Source organism: Stegodyphus dumicola, chromosome 9 (genome assembly GCF_044657685.1).
Source record: "Stegodyphus dumicola isolate Sdum_Otavi_A_Nest chromosome 9, ASM4465768v1".
NCBI classification, from domain to species: domain Eukaryota; kingdom Metazoa; phylum Arthropoda; class Arachnida; order Araneae; family Eresidae; genus Stegodyphus; species Stegodyphus dumicola.
This window is the reverse complement of record NC_140776.1, coordinates 19,698,189-19,716,823: the sequence shown is the minus strand read 5'-3', so window position 1 is coordinate 19,716,823 and position 18,635 is coordinate 19,698,189. Positions and strand designations below refer to the sequence as shown.

Genomic DNA, 18,635 nt, shown 5'->3' with positions numbered 1-18,635 from the left:
CTGCACAGCGAGTGCTCCACAAGCTCTTTTCAAAACTTTCTCTAAAAATTCCTATAATACTCTCACATTCCCTTCTAATCAGTATTAATAATCAGTGTTATATCAATGAATCAGTATTGTAGCAGTATTAATGAGTATTATATCAGCCTGTATCAGTTCTGAATCTGTCATATTTGCATCAGTAATGCACCAGTAATGTATTTTGAATATTAATCTGTAACTTTGTAACATGTTATTTTGTAAGTCTTATCGTGCACGTTGAATACCTTTCAGGTGGTATTATATATTTTGAAGGAGTGCTACAGATAGTGGTGGACGTGGTTCTATACCGATTAACCGTTTGGTAAAGGAATAGTGCCCACGTCCTCCGTTCTCTCTCTCAGTTCAAATGAACACACAAAACATATGGGCCTACGTAAGTGGTTCCTCTTTTTGACGGTTCAGACACTGTCAGGAAAACAGTGTTGTTCATGCTTAATTATTATAGATACTGAAATTGTACAAAAAGTACTCACAAGTAAGGCCTTTCAACAAGAGAATGGGGATATTATTCACACAATAACACAATTTGGATTATTTTATGATTTTGAGTTTTCTTCTGGTGGCGAAATAGACGTTTTTACAGATGGTTCTAGAACTGATGGGGGAGTGGTTAGGGCTGTGGTAATTTATTTTCATGGAGTGGAAATAGACAATGTGAAAATATAATAAAACTTAAACCAATGAATTCGGTTTATCTAACAGAACTATACGCATTGAAAGAGGCTTTGAATTGGATTAATAAAAAAATAAAAGTTCGATGTTTTATAAATATTTATACTGATGCGCTTCAGGCATTTGCCCAACCAGATCATAAAAATCAACTAATTAATGAAATAAAAGAATTAAAAAGGCTGAAAGAAAACATATTGTTAAATTGCACTGGGTAAAAGCACACTGTAGAATTATCCAAAATGATAGAGCGGTCACCATTGCTAAAATGGCGGCACTTGGGGATGGGACTGATAATTTTGATATCCAAGATTTAAAAAAAGGACCATTACTGAAATGGAAAACTGGTTTTATACAGAATGGAATTTTTACTGGGAAATGTGTAGTAAGAAAAAAAGAGTTAATGAAAAATATAAAGTTAAACAAGAAGATAAATATTATAAATCCGGTACCGACTAATCTTGGGCGTTTCCCGGTTTATTTTAACCAGTTCCATCTACAGAATAATGATAAATGCTTAATTTGTCTTAAGTTTGGGGACGCCAGCCACTTCGTTGATGAATGTACGCTTACCCGGAGTGCAAGAGAGAAATATAGAAAGAATTTCAAGAAAGAATTTAAATCAAATTTGAAAGATAATGAAGACAATAATGAAGATTATAAATACGAACAAGAATAGAGTTGGAATTCGGCACTGAGACTCAGATTTTGGATTTTATATGTTTTTCCCCTTATATTTGTTTTTTTTCTGGCCAGTCCCATTCTTTGATCATACGGCCGGCTTGTGCCGGCTAGAAGAATCGGGGCTGTGCCCTTATAATAATAATAATAATATCCCGTTAGTAGTCAAAGGATTAAGTCATTCAATTACTATCGCCTAGATAGAGACTTAGTCTATCAAACGCAACATTGCTGAAAAAAAGCGAGTCTCTTACATGTCTATTATAAAGTGATTCTTCGCATATCATGAATATTAGATATGTGGTGTATTTGGGAAGAATCCTTCACTAAAATTTTAATACATTCAATGTTGCAATAATAATACTAGCATATGCTACACCGAAACGTCTAATTTGATTGATCGCTTCTAGAATCAGACTTTCAGCTCATGAGAACAGCAATTCCTATTTTATATGTTCATAATAAAATAAGAAACATTCTCTGAAAATATTTTCATGGCGTCACTTTTAAGTTAATAAATAACAGAATATTCGCTTTAGTTCCATAATATACGGTTCGTTTCAGAGCGCGCTATTTTCCTTTTTTTACACCGGGGATGTCAAAAGAGTTTTCAAACAAATATTGACAGCATAGCGAAAGCACATCTCAAAATGTATTTTAGGATAAGCTTTTGTACACTCTGCGTTTTATTACGTTTCACATTTAAAATAAACTTGAAATATAAACAAACTTGGAGACCATTAAAATACTTCGTGGAAATCATTTTAAACAAACATTTCGACGTACTCAGACAGAAGTCTGGAAGCGTGAGATAAGCGTTCTTAGAATGGATTTTTCATGGCGTAAACATGTAGTGCTTGTCTGGACAAACTTGCAATTTAAATAATGTAACACCGGAGGGGAAAGATAAAGATATTTCTTCTGTATGAATAGTTATAGAAATGCCAATACAGATGAAGTTTTTCTTATTTTCGGAATAGGCTTTCTAAGGAGCATTGTAAATCACGCAAACTCCAAATAAGCTCATATTGCATTCTGTTGTAAATGAAGTTTCTGAATTATTCTTTCTAGAAATTGCATTTTAAATAGAGTGCTTTATGAGCTTCTTCAAAATCTTGTTGACAAAGCATTCACAGTTAGCCCTCTTGAGGAGAAGATCTCCCTAAGATGTCTACCTCTAAAAATTACTGTAAACATGAACAATAGCGTCAATTGCTTTAACATGCTGTTTGTGCAGAAGACAAATGTCATTTGGACACACGAATGATCGTTTTAAAAAAAGCTTGGTATATTTCCAAAAATTCTCTAGAGCAAATTGCAATGATTTATTAGCCCTTAATTGTGTTTAGAAATTTTCTGGTATGTATGTTTTAGTAGGCAAGATAAATTAGAGATACGTTGTGTGGAGATACGTTGCACTGTAACAGCATTTTACAAAACCTTCAAATCAGTATAGAAAGTTTAAAACAGGTGGCAATGATAAAAAAGTAATGCAGTTTTCCGATTTAACATTACGCCCAAAGGGGTGTTTTGTTAACGTTTTATGTGCTGCCTTTATTTATTAAATATCATGTTCCTCGCATTTAAACCATAAAATTCAATCCAAGAGCAATATCGCAAAATAATTTAAAAAGAGCATATCTTTAGAATTTCCGATACACAGCCTCGCGCACTGGAGATAATGTTTTTTTTTCCTCGTACAGTGTTGCCATCGCTCACTTTGAAATCGTTGAGTTTGTTAATCAAAAATTCGTTAAAGTGTTACAAAATATGAATTCGATAATAAAACAAATTTAAAATTCCAAATTTGGGCTTCAAGATGTCAATATTCAGTGGAAGATTATATTATTCAAATTTTGATGACTCCAGGTACCGTTGTTTCATCACAGTACGAGACACATACCTACATTTATCCAGATTCTTTATTATTTAATTTTTTAATGCAATAGAGGATTCTAATATTTGGTGGCAATAATTTGAAAAGTGAACCGACATTTCAACGCAAAATGCCAAAACGAAATTAATAGCATATTTATGCAGATTCTTCATTATTTAGTTACTTTAAATATAAGACAGGGCGATAATATTTGGTTGAAACAATTTGAAAAGTGAAACAACGCTTGTAGTGAATCAACGCAAAGTGCCAAAATATAATTTATAGTCCTTCTGTGCAAATTGCCCCTTTGCACTAAAAAGGGGAAAGCATATTTTTACGATTAAAAAGAGAGGGTGGAGAAAAATTAAATAATGTTTTTCATTCGCACTAAATTTTGTAAGCTTGTGTACTATCAAAAATAATTATATATTTTGTCACATACGTTTTTCAATGAATTACATAACTGAAACAAATTTTACTACAAATGCCTAATTTTATCTGTTTTCTACATATTTTCTTACATCGAGATAAAATTAATTCGCGATTTATTGCTCTAATTATAAAATATACTTTGGAATTGTTTTATAGTTATACCATAACCACAAAACAAAAAATGCTCTCTATTATGAAGAAGTTTTAATTGAATGGTGTTATTTATCAAGAAGAAATATCAATACAGATATTTCTAATGCCATAATTTAAAAAATTACAAACATCAGCCCTATAATGTCTTTTACTTTAGTTACGTAAATTCAGTTTAGATGAAAAGTATTTTTAACAACACCTCCTAAAGAGCTTTCATTTCACTGTATCTGGAAATAAGCATAAATCATCACTATTTAAGTAAACCAATATCCATTAGAACATGAAAGGATTATAAAGTTGCCGTGAATCTGGTAATGGGCACTTTAAAGCGCACATAAATGGGACTGTCAATATATTACATAATTTGATGATCCCATTTTCCCCTTCATCAAATACTGTCCAAATTAGGATAGAGAAGGAACAATGCAATAATTCAGAATGTTGCTAAGTTTATAACATATACAGATTAGTTCCTCGTAGTTTCTAGTTATATGGGAAAGCAAATACCGAGCTTTACCTGCTCATAACCTGAATAAATTCAGTTTAGAGTACAAGCCCATAATAGTGAAAATTGTGAAATTCCTTTAATTTAAATAACCATTTATTTTATGTTATAAGATATTTTATTCATCCTTTCCGCATGCCTTCCTTGTGTAACGGTAGCCCATTCGTCTTTTTGTTGCATAAGAGGAAAAATTCTCAGTTCAAACTTAATTTACTAGTTCACTTTTAAAATGCAGTAGCAACAATTGTAACAACATTAGATTTATTTATATTTCTAATTAACAGATTTCGAGAAATAATTAATTCTGTAAATCATAGAATGGATTTCGTTACAGGATCCCACAATGATAATTACTGCAGCGCTGAATTTCTTTAAGAATCAACATTAATAAACTCAGAATGTGTCCAACTTATATTTATGCTAAATTTCAAGAAATGACTTGCTTAAATTTTCATACATATATTGTTATTATTTTTTTTTTTTTGCAAAGCAAAACTTTCTTCTGTTCTTGTATAACTCCAAAATTCTAGCTTGCAGGTTTCAGATTTTAAGGACAATAATGCTGATTGATATGTACATTCATAAAGTGATATTATATTTTATAAAAATTAACGATTAAGGAAGATAGCAGACTTCGAGGAGGGTTAAACATTTATTTTGATGCTGTCCCGGCTTATCAAAAGTTCCAGGCTGGAATCTCAGCGAAGGTATGGATGTGTGTATAGTGTCTGTGCGGCATGGCAGCCTTCTAAATCTCTCCGAGCCAGACGTCCTCTCGAAATGTTGATGATAGGCTAATAGGGAGACCCTCGGACCCATTCTCCTGCGGTCTCTGCGAAAATCTGAAGAAGAGCGGCAGCGAACAGGCTAGGTTGCAAGCTAGGTTAGCGCGATTAAAATGAAGGCTTCAAAATGAAGTTTTGATACATTTTTACTTTTATTTTATGGATTAATTTTAGGTTTCCATTTCGAGAATTTAAAATTATTCTTATCTGAAACTGTAAGTAGGGGATGGCGTCATCAACATTAAGTACGAATCGTGCTTGGAGAAGAAAATAGCTTAAATGATTTATTTAAAGGAATTAACCTTACTAAGATGGAAAGGGGATATAATATTAAAATGAAGTGTTAAGAAGTTATTGCAAATTCAAGTACATCTACAGTGCATGTGTACGTAAGCACTTATAAGCAGGTACGCATATGTATGTCTAAATATAATGTACACTTTTCTTACTCATAATGAGCAAGGAAAAAAAAGGAAATGACGTAGGAAAAAAAAATCTTTTTTGATTTAAAAGCAATGAGATAAAAATTTCAATTTTCGTGTTAAAGTGACAATAAAAAAGTTAAAATGAAAGGGATTTGAAGTTACTCGAAAATACATTTTTTTAAGAAAGGTGGGAAAGAATGGATTTTAATCATCTTTTGTTGTTGATTTTATGGAGCAAGGCAAAGGCCAATCAAAGACATTACCCAAATACATTTCTAATCCCATCATTAGATAACATGTAGCGTCATTAGGTTATTTTTAAAGCAGGAGTGAGGGAAAATGAGCAGCGCACTCGATGGGAATCGAACCATGGACCACTGGATTATGCGCCCCGCGTGCAGACCACTACACTACGAAGGCATGCTCAGAAGGCGGGAGAAATACCTTATATACTCCCGCTTTTAAAGGGCGACCGGGGTGTTTAGGAGACCAAATCGCCAAATCCTGGGTGTGGAGAATCATCATCTACCAGCATTTTAGTTCGGGCGCCACTGTAGACACATTAGGTATTTTTTTAAAAGAAGAAAAGATAAAAAAAGAGCAACTCCCTCGCCGGGAATCGAACCACGGACCTCTGAAATACGCGTCCAGAGTGCAGATCACTACACTACGAAGGCATGCCAAGAAGGAGGCTGGAGAAATACCTTACAAACACATAAAAAATCTTATAGGGATTTATATTTATTTTGAATAACCAGTTAAGTTTATGCCTTCTTTCTTACAATTGTTAATTCCCCTAATTGTTAATGCCAGAATATTTAAATTTGGTAGCGCGCGTGAAGAAACGCAAATTCTACCTGGAGGAGAACAGGTTTAAATAGCAGTTCTAGAAGGGAAAGTTATAGAGTGTGGGCAAGTACTGTTCCTTTGTAGCGTAAGCTTCTGGGTTCTGCATTTATTGCTGGTTGAAGAGACGTAGCAGATATTACTAGATTTCGACGCGGTTTTATCTAGCAAAATTATCTGAGCCCTGGGGGGGGGGAGGAATTCTATTGTTTTGTTAATATCTTTGAATTTAAAGTTTAGTTTTTTTTAGTTGAGTTACCACCCGAGCGAGGCGTAGTTTGTTAGCGTCAAGTCAACGCATTGTGAATTTTACAGAGTTTTAATAAAGGTTTCTTTTAATCCTTCTCTGTCTGGTTCCTGCAAGTACTTCAGCTGTTACATTAAAATCTTAACAAATAGATATTACAAACATTTTTTTTCCCAACGGCGGTCTTTAGACGTTCATAGGCGTTGGCTAGTGCTAAGGCCGGTAGTGGCGGTCTTTTTATTATGGAGGCACTTAACAGTTAAAACCACATGAATGTTTAATAAATGTCTGAATGTTTGTGAAAGGAAAACGTTAATAAACGTTTATTAATAGATGTTTTGGAAAATTCTTTTGTTCTTACATATGATATGGATGTTCTAATCGATGATAAAAATCGTACAGCCAGTACACAAATACAAAAAGACAAAATAGAAAAAAAAAATCCTTCAAACTGCATGATAATCCTTAAATTTGATAAAGGTTACCATATGTTAAATTTTGTGAAATGTAGGGAAGTTACATGAAAACTTCAAAAATTCGTAAATGTTTTACCTAATCATAGAAGTGGGCTTGCTTTTAATGATATATTTAGTTGCTATTTCCTTTTTGCTGATTTCCGATTTGACATACGCACGTATATGCATTCTTTAAAATATATTTCTTCTCACTTCAAATTCGTTGCATAACATCTAGAAATATTTAACAATTTTTTGAACTTCCGTGAGGTATTATAATTATGCTGTAATTAACCATTTTCTCCTTCTTATAAAGACAAAGAAAACGAGTGAAGCTTTGCCTTAGGCATTGCTTCATAATTACAGATTTCTTCTTAAATTATTGGTCATCTCTTTTGAAGATTTAGGTAATGATAGTCTTCTTCGGTTTAGAAAATTAGTCTGAAATTTAGTGTTATGCTGCATCAGACTAATTGCTCTTAATTCCTATATAATTGCAATTTTTTTAAACTTGATTTTTTAACGATAATGTGTGATTACCAATTCTATCATTGTATTATTTTCTTCTTCATTCATCGATTTGCTTACATGCACAGAAAAATCTTTTTTCCAAAGCTGCGAAAAGTAATTAATTCGAATACACAAATTTTCGCACAAGACTAATTGAGGAAAAACAAAATGCAAGTCGATAAAAGCCTCTGCTGCCAAAGCGATATAATGATTACGGGAGCCTACTGCGATACCGAAGGCTCCAGGTACGAATCCTGACGAAGCCATGTGTGCTTGTAAATCTTTGCTGCATGAGGACACTCTATGGTCAGCAAGAAGTCCTCTCTTAGAGTTTGATAGTAGGGATGAGAAGTGGGAGACCCTACGACCACCCTCCGAGGTGCTCTCTCTCAAAATTGGGGTGGAAGTAGAAGAAAAACCTCCTCGAGGTTCTGGCAACCATTCTTCTCTGAATTACACGGATAAGAGAACAACATAAAAAGCCTGTCTGCCACTATGGGAACTGTTTGTTTATCATGCATGAAAGGAATTAAGCATCATAATTCCTGAAAATTTCGTAGCACATTAATGACCACATGGTTAAGAATACTGAAAATTTAGTCTCATGGCTTGCATTTCACAGATTTAATTTTATGCTTTAATAAATGTTATTTTAGCGTATTACGGCTGCATATTTTCAGACATAATACTGGCAGGACACTGTTGGCATTACTTATGTGTAGCGTAAACGTAGTTTCTTTCCAAGTAATTCTCCTTAAATGTAATGTCCTTCTTCTATCGCAAATAGATCTTAAAAATTCTTTGCTGTAATAAATATAATTATTGTTATTATTTCCTCGTAGGAAGTAAAAAGGAAGTATTGTAATCGCGAAAAATTTCGAGTATCATATTTCAATGAAAATACCCATTTTGGCCACTATCGAATGTAATGTAAAGATGTTTTTGCCTGAAATCTGTACGAAAGGACAGAATAAAGTACCCTTACCCCCCCAAAAAAAAATATAAAACTGATTTAAAATTAATTTTGAAGAGATTTTTTTCTTGGCGTCTGTACGTATGTGTGTAAGAAAAATAAAGAATATATAAAAGATTAAATTAGCAGTGTAAATTAATTTCCCTTCTCTATTCTAAAAATTTGCAGTGCGTCATTTCGAGAAAAATCTATGTCATGTGACTCTTACGTAATCCTGTCGACTCAATTGTAATATATTCAGGAGCAGTTAATATTGCTGTAAAATAATAACTATCCAATATAAATGCTTTGAGAACCAACACTGACTCAGTTTGACTTAAGATTTCATCCTGAATATTATGCAGTTGCTTTCCACGCTTTGGCCTAGCTAGACTGCTGTCTGTCTGCTGCTGCTTTCTTGCTACAAAGTTATAAAAAATGTAACCCTTTTGGAACAGGCATATTTAATGTGTCGACTTGTGTGTAGCCGCAACATGTTGCTGAAATTAAAACTGAAGATTTAGTCTGCCTTCGCCTCCAATTTCCTAGTCATTATGGATCAACACTTCTCGCCATCAAAATTCCTGCTCCTGAATATACTACATGTATGTATCTCGCATAACTCAAAACAAAGTAGCCTCAGAATGCTGCAATTTTTATATAGAACTGCTATAACATGTAGATGTTCACCTCCTATTCTGGTTGCAATCGGCCGCCCCAAAAGTATATAAATATATACACTGTTTACTCGGCTCAGTGAGCTCAGTTTCTTTATATGTATATCGTTTGTATGTTTATATATTATCCATTTTTGCTTTAAAAATAATTGAATTATGTTGTTCGTATCTTCGGGCTAAGAATTTTATGCCCTTAGTTATCCTGAATGCAATAATTGTGGAAATATCAACAATTGAAAAGTTTTTTTTTAAGTGCGTCTAAGCCTAATTTTTGTTTACGATGGCAGCCATGTTTCCTTACATTTGAATATTTAGCAGAATCGTGGATTTGTTGCCAATCTAGAGAAATTAATCTTTGCAACAACAAAGTAACGCCTTCTTTTATTATTGCGAATTAAATTATGCTTAATTCATTCTGGAATCATCATTTAAGTTATTAGCTTGTTTTGTGTGTACAAACTGCAATTTTAATTGCAAACATTGTTTTAACTGTACTTAGTGTTCCATGTTTTTTTAATCTTTCAATTTTAATGAATATATTTTGAATTTTAAAAGTATTTTTGCCTTGCCACGAAGTGAGAAATAATTACTAGCGCATGCGCATTAGTTAAGCGCCAAAAATTATCTGTGAAAAACTATTTCTGTTTTATTTGCTTAATTTCTTTTATATAACGTTTTAGATTTATTGTAGTATTTGAACAGTACATCTAGTAATTCTTCAGATGATACAATTGTTGTGCACTCCGAGTTATAAAATGAATGAGATGTTAACGCTGTTAAGTGAACCTAGCGCCGAAGTGTCTATAGTAAATAAGTATAGTTAACTTTAAACAGTGCATTTATTCTCTTGTGGTTTATGTGCTATCAACAAAGTAGACTTAATTTAAAATGCGTTAACTATTAATTCAATATGATTAAATGAAATGCGAAAAAATTCTGTATAATTTAATATTTCGGTCAAGGAAATCATGATCAGATATTTTAATCAGGTACGATATTTAATCAGATTACTGAAGCATAAAATTCTGATGTGTACACAACATGACTTCCTTGTACAGAATATTAAATTACACGCATTTTTTCTTGCATTTCATTTAAACTTATTGGATTGAATTAAATCTACTTCGCCGACAGCGTATAAACCTCAGTAGAATAAATGTATTAATTAAAATTCACACTATGTGTTTACCATAGCGACACTCTGGCGCTAGGTTCACTTAACAGTATTATATTTTGTTCATATTATAACGCAGAATGCATAAAATTTATATCATTTAAAGAATTGTCTAATCGATATCACATGTTCTATTCAAATACTATAATAAAGCTAGAACGATGTATAAAAAAATTAAGCAAACAAAACAAAAAAAGAAACAGCTTTTCACAGACGATTGAGTACTTCTCATTCAATTAATTCAGTTCTCACTTCGCGACAAGGCAAAAATACATAAAAAGTCAAAATATCTGTATTAAAAATTACGAAGTAAATCTTAAAACACTTATTAACACGAAAAAATTCCAGAAGGGATTAAGCATGATTGATTTAATTCGCAATAATAAATGAAGGCGTTATCTTTGTTGTTGCGAAGCTAAGTTTCTCTAGACTGGCAACAAATCCACTATTCTGCTGTTTCAAATGTAACAAGGAATGGCCGCCATCAAAAACATTATTAGGCTTAGCTGCACTTAAACAACTTTAAAATTGTTGATAATTCTAAACATATTGCATACAGATTTACTAAAGGAATAAAAACCTTAACCGGAAGATAAGAACAACATAATTCCATCATTTTTAAAGCAAAAAAATGTACAATTTACAAACATATAAGAGTAAAGAAACTGAGATCACTGAGCCTGGTAGCAGAGTGGATATATATATAAATATATTTATATACGTTTGGTGCGGCCGATTGCAACCAAAATACGAGGTGCACATCTACACGTTATAGCAGTCCTATATACAAAATTTCAATGTTCTGAGGCCACTCGTTTTTGAGTTATATTATGCGAGATACGTACGTACGTACGTATATACGTTCGTACAGACGCCACGAAAATTTCTCTTCAGAATTAATTTTAGAGCAGTTTTGTAATTTTTTTTCGAGGAATAGAGTAGTTTATTTTGTCCTTACGTACAATTATCACTCAAAAACATCGTTAAATTTCATTCGATAGCGGTCAAAATGGATATTTTCGGTGAAATATGCTGCCTGAAACTTTTCGCGATTACAATACTTCCTTTATACTTCTTACAAGGAAGTAAAAATTGTTTTCGTTATGAAATTCTCGTGCATATCTCATGTTACGCGTCGTTACAATACAACTTGATGTAAAAGCTGCAGATACATTCAACTACGTAAAGGAAAGATAAAAAAAATGAGAAGTAATGTAAACGAAATTTGAACTTTGTTATAAAGCTCTGATATATATATATATATATATATATATATATATATATATATATATATATTTCTTTTCCATTGCATATATTTAATAGAAAAAAATATACATTGCAGTGTCGGTGGTGAATTACTCAGCATTTTGAATCTGTAATGAATGAATAGAATGAAAACCTAAGTTTTCATTTCAAATGTCATCCTGTCTATTTCCAAACAAATAAAGATAAGAAACCACAAATAAATCCTTTCAGGACAAGCTGTCTGCAATAAGCTGATACAATGCATTGGGAAAACTGCACCTGCTACTGCATACCTTAGGAGAGGGAAGAAAACAACATTTTGGGCGGTTGTGGTCGTTTGAATGAAAGGCCGTCTGGGGCCTTATGGTCTTCAAAGAGTTACATTTCATTTTATTTCAATTGACATTTGTGACCATAATTCACTTGGCACTATAATCGTGCTTATTTCCATAATATTTACATTTTGATTATATTGCCATAGGAAGAGAGCATTGAATCAGCGTCCTAGCAACATCAGATGTAGAAGCAGTAATACGCTATTATCCAATACGGAGGCTCACGAAGAGAAGGCTTTGGTTTAAGTTGTTCAGAGAAGGTGCAGATTTGTTAATTAGAGAAGGTTAAGAGTAGGTTCCGAATTAGTACATCATTAGCGCGATGCAGGTGACAGGTGACAGGTGACGGAGGACGTATAACATAGGTAAACAGGCATATGTCCCACGTCCTCCACTATCTCGAAGAAGCAACTCGCTGGAGCCCCGTGAGGCTGCACCAGGAGTTTACATGGCCATACAGGGGCTAGATGTCGGGTAGTGTTTACATAGAACGTTGTTAATAACACAAAGTAACTTAGAAAGAATATAAAGGATAGCATTAAAACACTAAAACACTCATATAAGCTGAAACACATAGATATACAAAATTAAACGTAAAAGCATAAAAACACACTCGTAATTACGTAATATAAAGACATAGAAACACACACGAAAATACATATCATGACACATAGAATACATATGGAAACACGTAGAGCACATAAATGCAAATATTACACTCAGAGGAAACATATAAGACATAGTAAGGTGTGCGTAAAGCAGTAGTGCTGTGCGGAAATATGCTCAGTTCCCATAATACATAATGTACATACTTTCATTAGGAGCTTCTGTTGCATGAATTACATATTTCGTTGCATACACTACATTCGTGCATTGTACGGATATTATATATTTCGATTTACGATAACACATCATTCCATTGGGTGCCCAGTGCTTCACACTGATAAACATGTCAGTAACATTATATCTGCAAGTTGGTGGCTATTGAAAGCAGATGTTAACACGAGGCTCGAAATTGAATGTGGAATGTGTATTACAGAATGTGTACATACTGCGAATATCTAATAGTTGAGTACATTGTCTGCAGTAGCATGCTACTGTGGCTCGCAAATATCTTGCCCTAGGGCGTTGATTTGCTGTACAACTGCGCAGATGCTCCTTATAGCTGGCGGGTGTTTGATTATGAAACGATAGTAAAGTGTTCTATCATTCGTTGGATGTGGTAAATGGTGGTTTGTTGTTAGACTGCAGTCAAATAGATAGTGCTCGGGAGAACCTAGCATGCCACAGACACAATTGTCAGATGCTGAGATGCCATGACGCATAAAATAAGATGGAAATGGGCCATGACCCGTTATGTACTGTGTCAGTGGGGCTATTGTTATAAGACGTTCCGTGTCTACCTTTGGTAGGAAGTTATACGTCCTTCTCCCTGTGTCGCCACTATTCCATTCTTCTTGCCACTTTTCTTTACAGATGTTACGCAGAGTTTTCTTGAGGTGTGAGACGGGGGTAGGGGCACTTATAGTTTGAGCGTGGATGTTGTTGGCAGCCTCATTAGCCAGTCGGTCTGCGACGTCATTCCCTTCGTTGTCGGAGTGTCCTTTTACCCATACCATGTTAAAGCGGGCTTGATGATTATTGCGTAAAAGTTGCTGTATATCTATGATGATGGGTGAAGTGTGGTGATGATCCCTGAGTGCGTGTAGCACTGACATGCTATCTGTGTAAAAAGTCGCATTGCTAAGGGAAAGGTTGAGGGCATGTCGTAGCGCATTCAATATTGCTAGTGCCTCTGCTTGGAAAATACTATTGCTGTTAGTGAGATGTCCTTTCCATTCCTTTACTAGTGTGCCATGTTCGTAGTGAGCAAACGCGCAGCCCATTCCTGATCATGTTTTGATCCATCAGTGAACAGTTGTGTAATCGCACAGGAAGTGCGTTGTCTGGAGTGCGATGGCTGATGTTGGATTTTGACATGGATCCCTCTACCATTGATGGCAGGGTGGATGTGTTGCACACTGCCAGGGAGTTCATAGTCTGTTGTTCTGAACGTAATTCCTGCATGTGTGGCTTCTTGTCTGTGATGAGTGATTCGTACATAGGTAGCCTCTGCCTCTGCCTTTATGTGTAATGGCATCAGGCCTGCAAGTATCGTGGCGGCGCTGGACGCTGTTGTGCGATAACCTCCGCAGATGTTTAATGCAAACGGCCGTTGCATTGTGGTCAGTAGCTTGGTCTTTCGGCTGTTCATTGGTTGTGCCCATATGACTGCTGCGTAGAGAATTATTCTCTCTGCCACTGTCAGATATAATAGTTTCCTGATATGGGGGTTTTGTCCCCAATTTCTCCCTTGAAATTGCCTGGCTTTCCTTGCGATGGTCGATGTTTTTGTACGTATTTCTTGGAGGTGCGGTAACCAGGTGAGTCTTTGATTCCAAGTGACTCCTAGATATTTAATCGTCTTCGTTATTTTTAAGTTCTTGCCCAGTAGCTTTATACATGGACGTCTTGTGAGATTTGTGCCAGGACGTGGAATTACGATGGCTGCGGACTTTTGCCGAGAGATGGTTAACTTAAGTTTATTGCATAGGTCCGTGAATATCGAGCAGGTTTCTGTGGCATTCCGTTCTAGTTCATCTCTTGTGCGGCCAGACACCAGAAGGGCTACATCGTCGGCGTATGCTATAATATCTGTGTGCAAAGGCCATTCATGTTGTAGTATGGAGTTAAAGGTGATTATCCAGAGCAACGGACCGGCGCAAGAGCCTTGTGGACACCCTCTTTCCTGCCGCTTGATAGTGAGGCCATTGTTGTTGGCTACTATGAGGCTACGTGCATGTAGATAGTCCGTGATGATGTTAAATATGTTTTTGGGACATTGTGCCTCTCTAAGTGCTTGCTTTATAGCAGGCCACCAGAGGGTGTCAAAGGCGCTTTGCAGGTCCAGGGATATGAATGCCGTGTGAAGATTTCTGCCTCTATTTTGTTCTATGCTATCTTTAAGATGACTCAGGGCATGCGTGGTTGACAAGCCAGTTCGGAACCCGTATTGCCGTGGGCTGAGGAAGTTGGTCTGCTCGAGATGGAATTTAAGTCTGTTTACCAGTAATTTTTCATAAATTTTTCCCAGAGACGAAAGTAGGCAAATTGGCCGAAACGAGCTTGGGTCATCTGGGGATCTCTGCTTCTTCAGGAACAGGACCACTTCTCCTTTTTTGAAAGCAGTTGAGAAGATCTGGTATTTTAAGAGCTTGCTGAAATATTTCTCGAAGAAGGTAGGGTGGGATGTGTAAGCCACCTTTATTATAGCATAGTCTAGACCGTCTGGTCCCGGAGCCTTTTTTATGGGAAGAAAACGGAAGATTTGCTGTATTTCAGCTGAGTCGAAGGGAATGTCGTCTGGTGTGTTAGGAATGGAATGGTTGTCCCGTATCTTCTGTTGTTCTGTTGAATCATCATCCGGGTTATCTGCTGGGAAAACTGCATTAAGGATAGCAGATGCTGTGGTTTCTGCAAGATTGGTGGTGTCTGAGTTATTGGCTGCTTGGGCATAAAGCTGGTCAGGCTTGTAAACTTTATTTGTAGCTAGTTTATGCAGGATTCCATAGACGTTGGTATTAGCTGTGCAAAATTTCCGCCAGCTATTGACTTTGGCTCGTAGTATGCATTTTTTATAATGCGCCCTTTCCCTGCGGAATGTGGTCAGCAATGCCATTTTGGTGGCTTCGTCCATTACACCTCGGAGACGCCGTCTTAGGGCTCTGCACTTTTGCCGTAATTGGCGTAGTTCTTTAGTCCACCAGCATATGCCTTGTATGCGTTTAGCAGTGCGAGTCTTCAGGAGCTTGTCGCAAATACATCGCAATGTATTGAGGAGATGATCTGTATAAGTGTCTAATCCCTCTGGGCTATTTATTTGGTCTATTACTTCTTCTTCACTCTGTAGGGTATCCGAGAAAGCCTTTGTTAATGCACGCAGTTTATTGCCTGGGATCTTGTAGCGCTTAAGGATAGTGATGCTTGTGTCGGTATTAATTGCAAAGTGGATATATTTATGATCAGAGCAACTCTCGTCGTCTATGACCCTCCAATCTGTTATATTGTTGGCTATGTTACTTGTAGCTATTGTTAAATCAGGCCATCCTTTGTTGTATGAGTTGTCGAACGTCGGTGGGGCGTTCTGAGTATTTATTAACTGTAGATTGGCTGTCATTATAAATTCTTCTAACGCTGTTCCTTTCGGTGAGGTATTTGGGTATCCCCAAATGACGTTGTGCGCATTTAGGTCTCCACTTATTACGTGAGGAATGGTAGTATGTTTTCTGTGTATTTCTGCTATACTATCTACTGCATTGCTGATGTCTTCAGGTGGAGAGCTGTAGACGGATGATAGGATAATCTGGGAGTTATTATAATTCAGAAGAATTGCAACATGATCTCGTGCCTGCTTGATAATGAGTGGGGACCATTGTGGATTACAACAAATGATCGCCGCTCTCGGGGGTAGTTCGTTAAGTTGCGCTTTCCGCTGGAAGATCTTCCATGAGAGTGGTAGGCAGGCTATTGCGCCGTTTCTGCAGTAAGGCTCTTGGAGAAGGATGATATCTATCTCATGATCGAGGACATGCTGCACTAGCTGCGTATTAGCTGCTTCTGCCCGTTGGAGATTAATTTGCGTGCATTTTATGGAGCCTGCTGAGGAATGAGTTAGAATCAGGTTGGCTGGGTTGTCGATATTTGTCGGTAGGATCTCTTGTGAGATAGTGTTGCTATCTTCAGACGCATTAGGTAGTAACATAGCATTGGTAGGCTGCTGAGATGTTATAGCTTCAGTATTGTATGTTGCAGCGTGTGTTGTAGACGGCTCTCTGGTACATCGGGCATTCCGGGTGGTATGCCGGATGTTCAAAGTAGTAGGAGGTGCCGTTGCGGTAGTTACAGTCCCCGCAATTGATACAGGCTGGTGACTCTGCTTGACAGACTTTGGTGTTGTGCGACCCAGCGCAGAAGGCACAGAACTGTTTCTTGCTGCGGCAGAGATCCTGGGAGTGCCCGAATTGCTGGCATCTATAACATCTACGGATTCCCAAGAACTCCGTGATAGTATGAGCCTGCCATGCTGTGAACAGACGTCTGATGTTGATGGCGATTCCAAAGCTCTCCGTGGTACACTCGAGAACCCATTTGACTCTGTTTGCTCGGCGCTCTTTAAGTCGGAACAGGGGTTTGTATATATACTCTTGCTGATAGACCTGTTGTTGCGCTGAGCTCTGCGATGAGCTGTTCTGGTTTAACATGTTCTGGAACATTATGGATGGCTATTCTCGGCTGCCTCTTTTGCCTGAGACGAACCTCTGCCTGGACCTCAGCTTTTTTGATGTGCTCCTGTAACTTGAGTACCTCCTCGTTTGTATTACAAAAAACTTCTAGTCCGCCTTTTGGAGCCGGTTTGATAGCGTTGACGACAACTGGGATTTCACTAAGTGGAACCTTTTGCTGTAACTGTGTTCTTAGAACACGTGGATGGATACTCCCTAAAGGGTTGATGATCAGACTGGGTTTACTGAACTGTTTAAGCACTGCCGCAAAGGTTGGTTTCTGGGGCACAATCGCCGATGGTGTTGTCGCTGACTTCAAGTGGCTATGCCTTTCCCCGGTGTTCCTGGGAGCCTGCGTAGTTGCTGTTACTGGCAGGGAGTCCGTGTTTGTACTTGAAATAACCACCTCAGGGTAAGGGGTGTTAGTGCTAGTGGTACAGCGCGAGATTACAGAAGTGTTCACGTCTTTGTTGACTACCTCTGTTCCACGTAATGCGATGTCCCGAAAGATCTCTAGAGTGGCTATGAGGCGTGGTAATATATTTTTATTACCTCGAACTGTATTGGCTATTTGTACGCTCTCGTCGAAGACCGCTTTTATTTTTTCTCTATATGAGAAGTCAGTTGAAACTAAGTGATTTGGCAAATCTAGATCACTGCAGTGTGTGGAGGTACGCATTTCAGACATACTGCATTGAGTCTATTGTATGAAATCACTAATGATAAAAAAAATATTCTGCTATTCCGCAGATTCACTAATTGCTATTGGAATCTTTAAAATTATGCACTAAGTCTCTAATTTCACTGTGTAGACTATCTCACTGAATGCTGTAGAAATCTCTATATTATGGCAATTAGAGGCACTATACTGAGCACTAAATTGTGGCACTATAACAAGGAACTATCTTAAGGCACTGTAATCTCTATATTAAAGCACTGCTGTTGAAGTCTTATATTAGGAAGCTGTTGAGATCTCTATATTAAGGCACTGAGTCTCTAATTCACTGAATACACTAAATCAAAAAGCCACTGCGTAACTGTAGTTCACTTGAGCAGTGCTTAAAATTGAGCCCGCAGGAAGAATTACAATGTAAAGTGCACACAAATTATCACTTGCGCAGAACTTGAAACTGAGCACGTAGTGAGAGTTACAGTACACAACACAGCAAATGTGTGATGGAAATAATTAATTATTATTGCACAAAAGTTTCAGTAAGCACAATAAATAGCAGTACACATGATATTTTGTAAGTATACACATATATTTAAGTGATAAACACGTAAACCGAGAGGTTGTAGTGGTAT

General features: G+C 36.5%; 1 protein-coding gene across 3 annotated transcripts in view; it reads right to left on the bottom strand.

Moving 5' to 3' along the window:
- The window catches only part of LOC118192022 (cell adhesion molecule Dscam1-like), a 1,213,535-nt gene that overhangs the window by 951,467 nt on the left and 243,433 nt on the right, over positions 1 to 18,635 (bottom strand). The window lies entirely within an intron of this gene.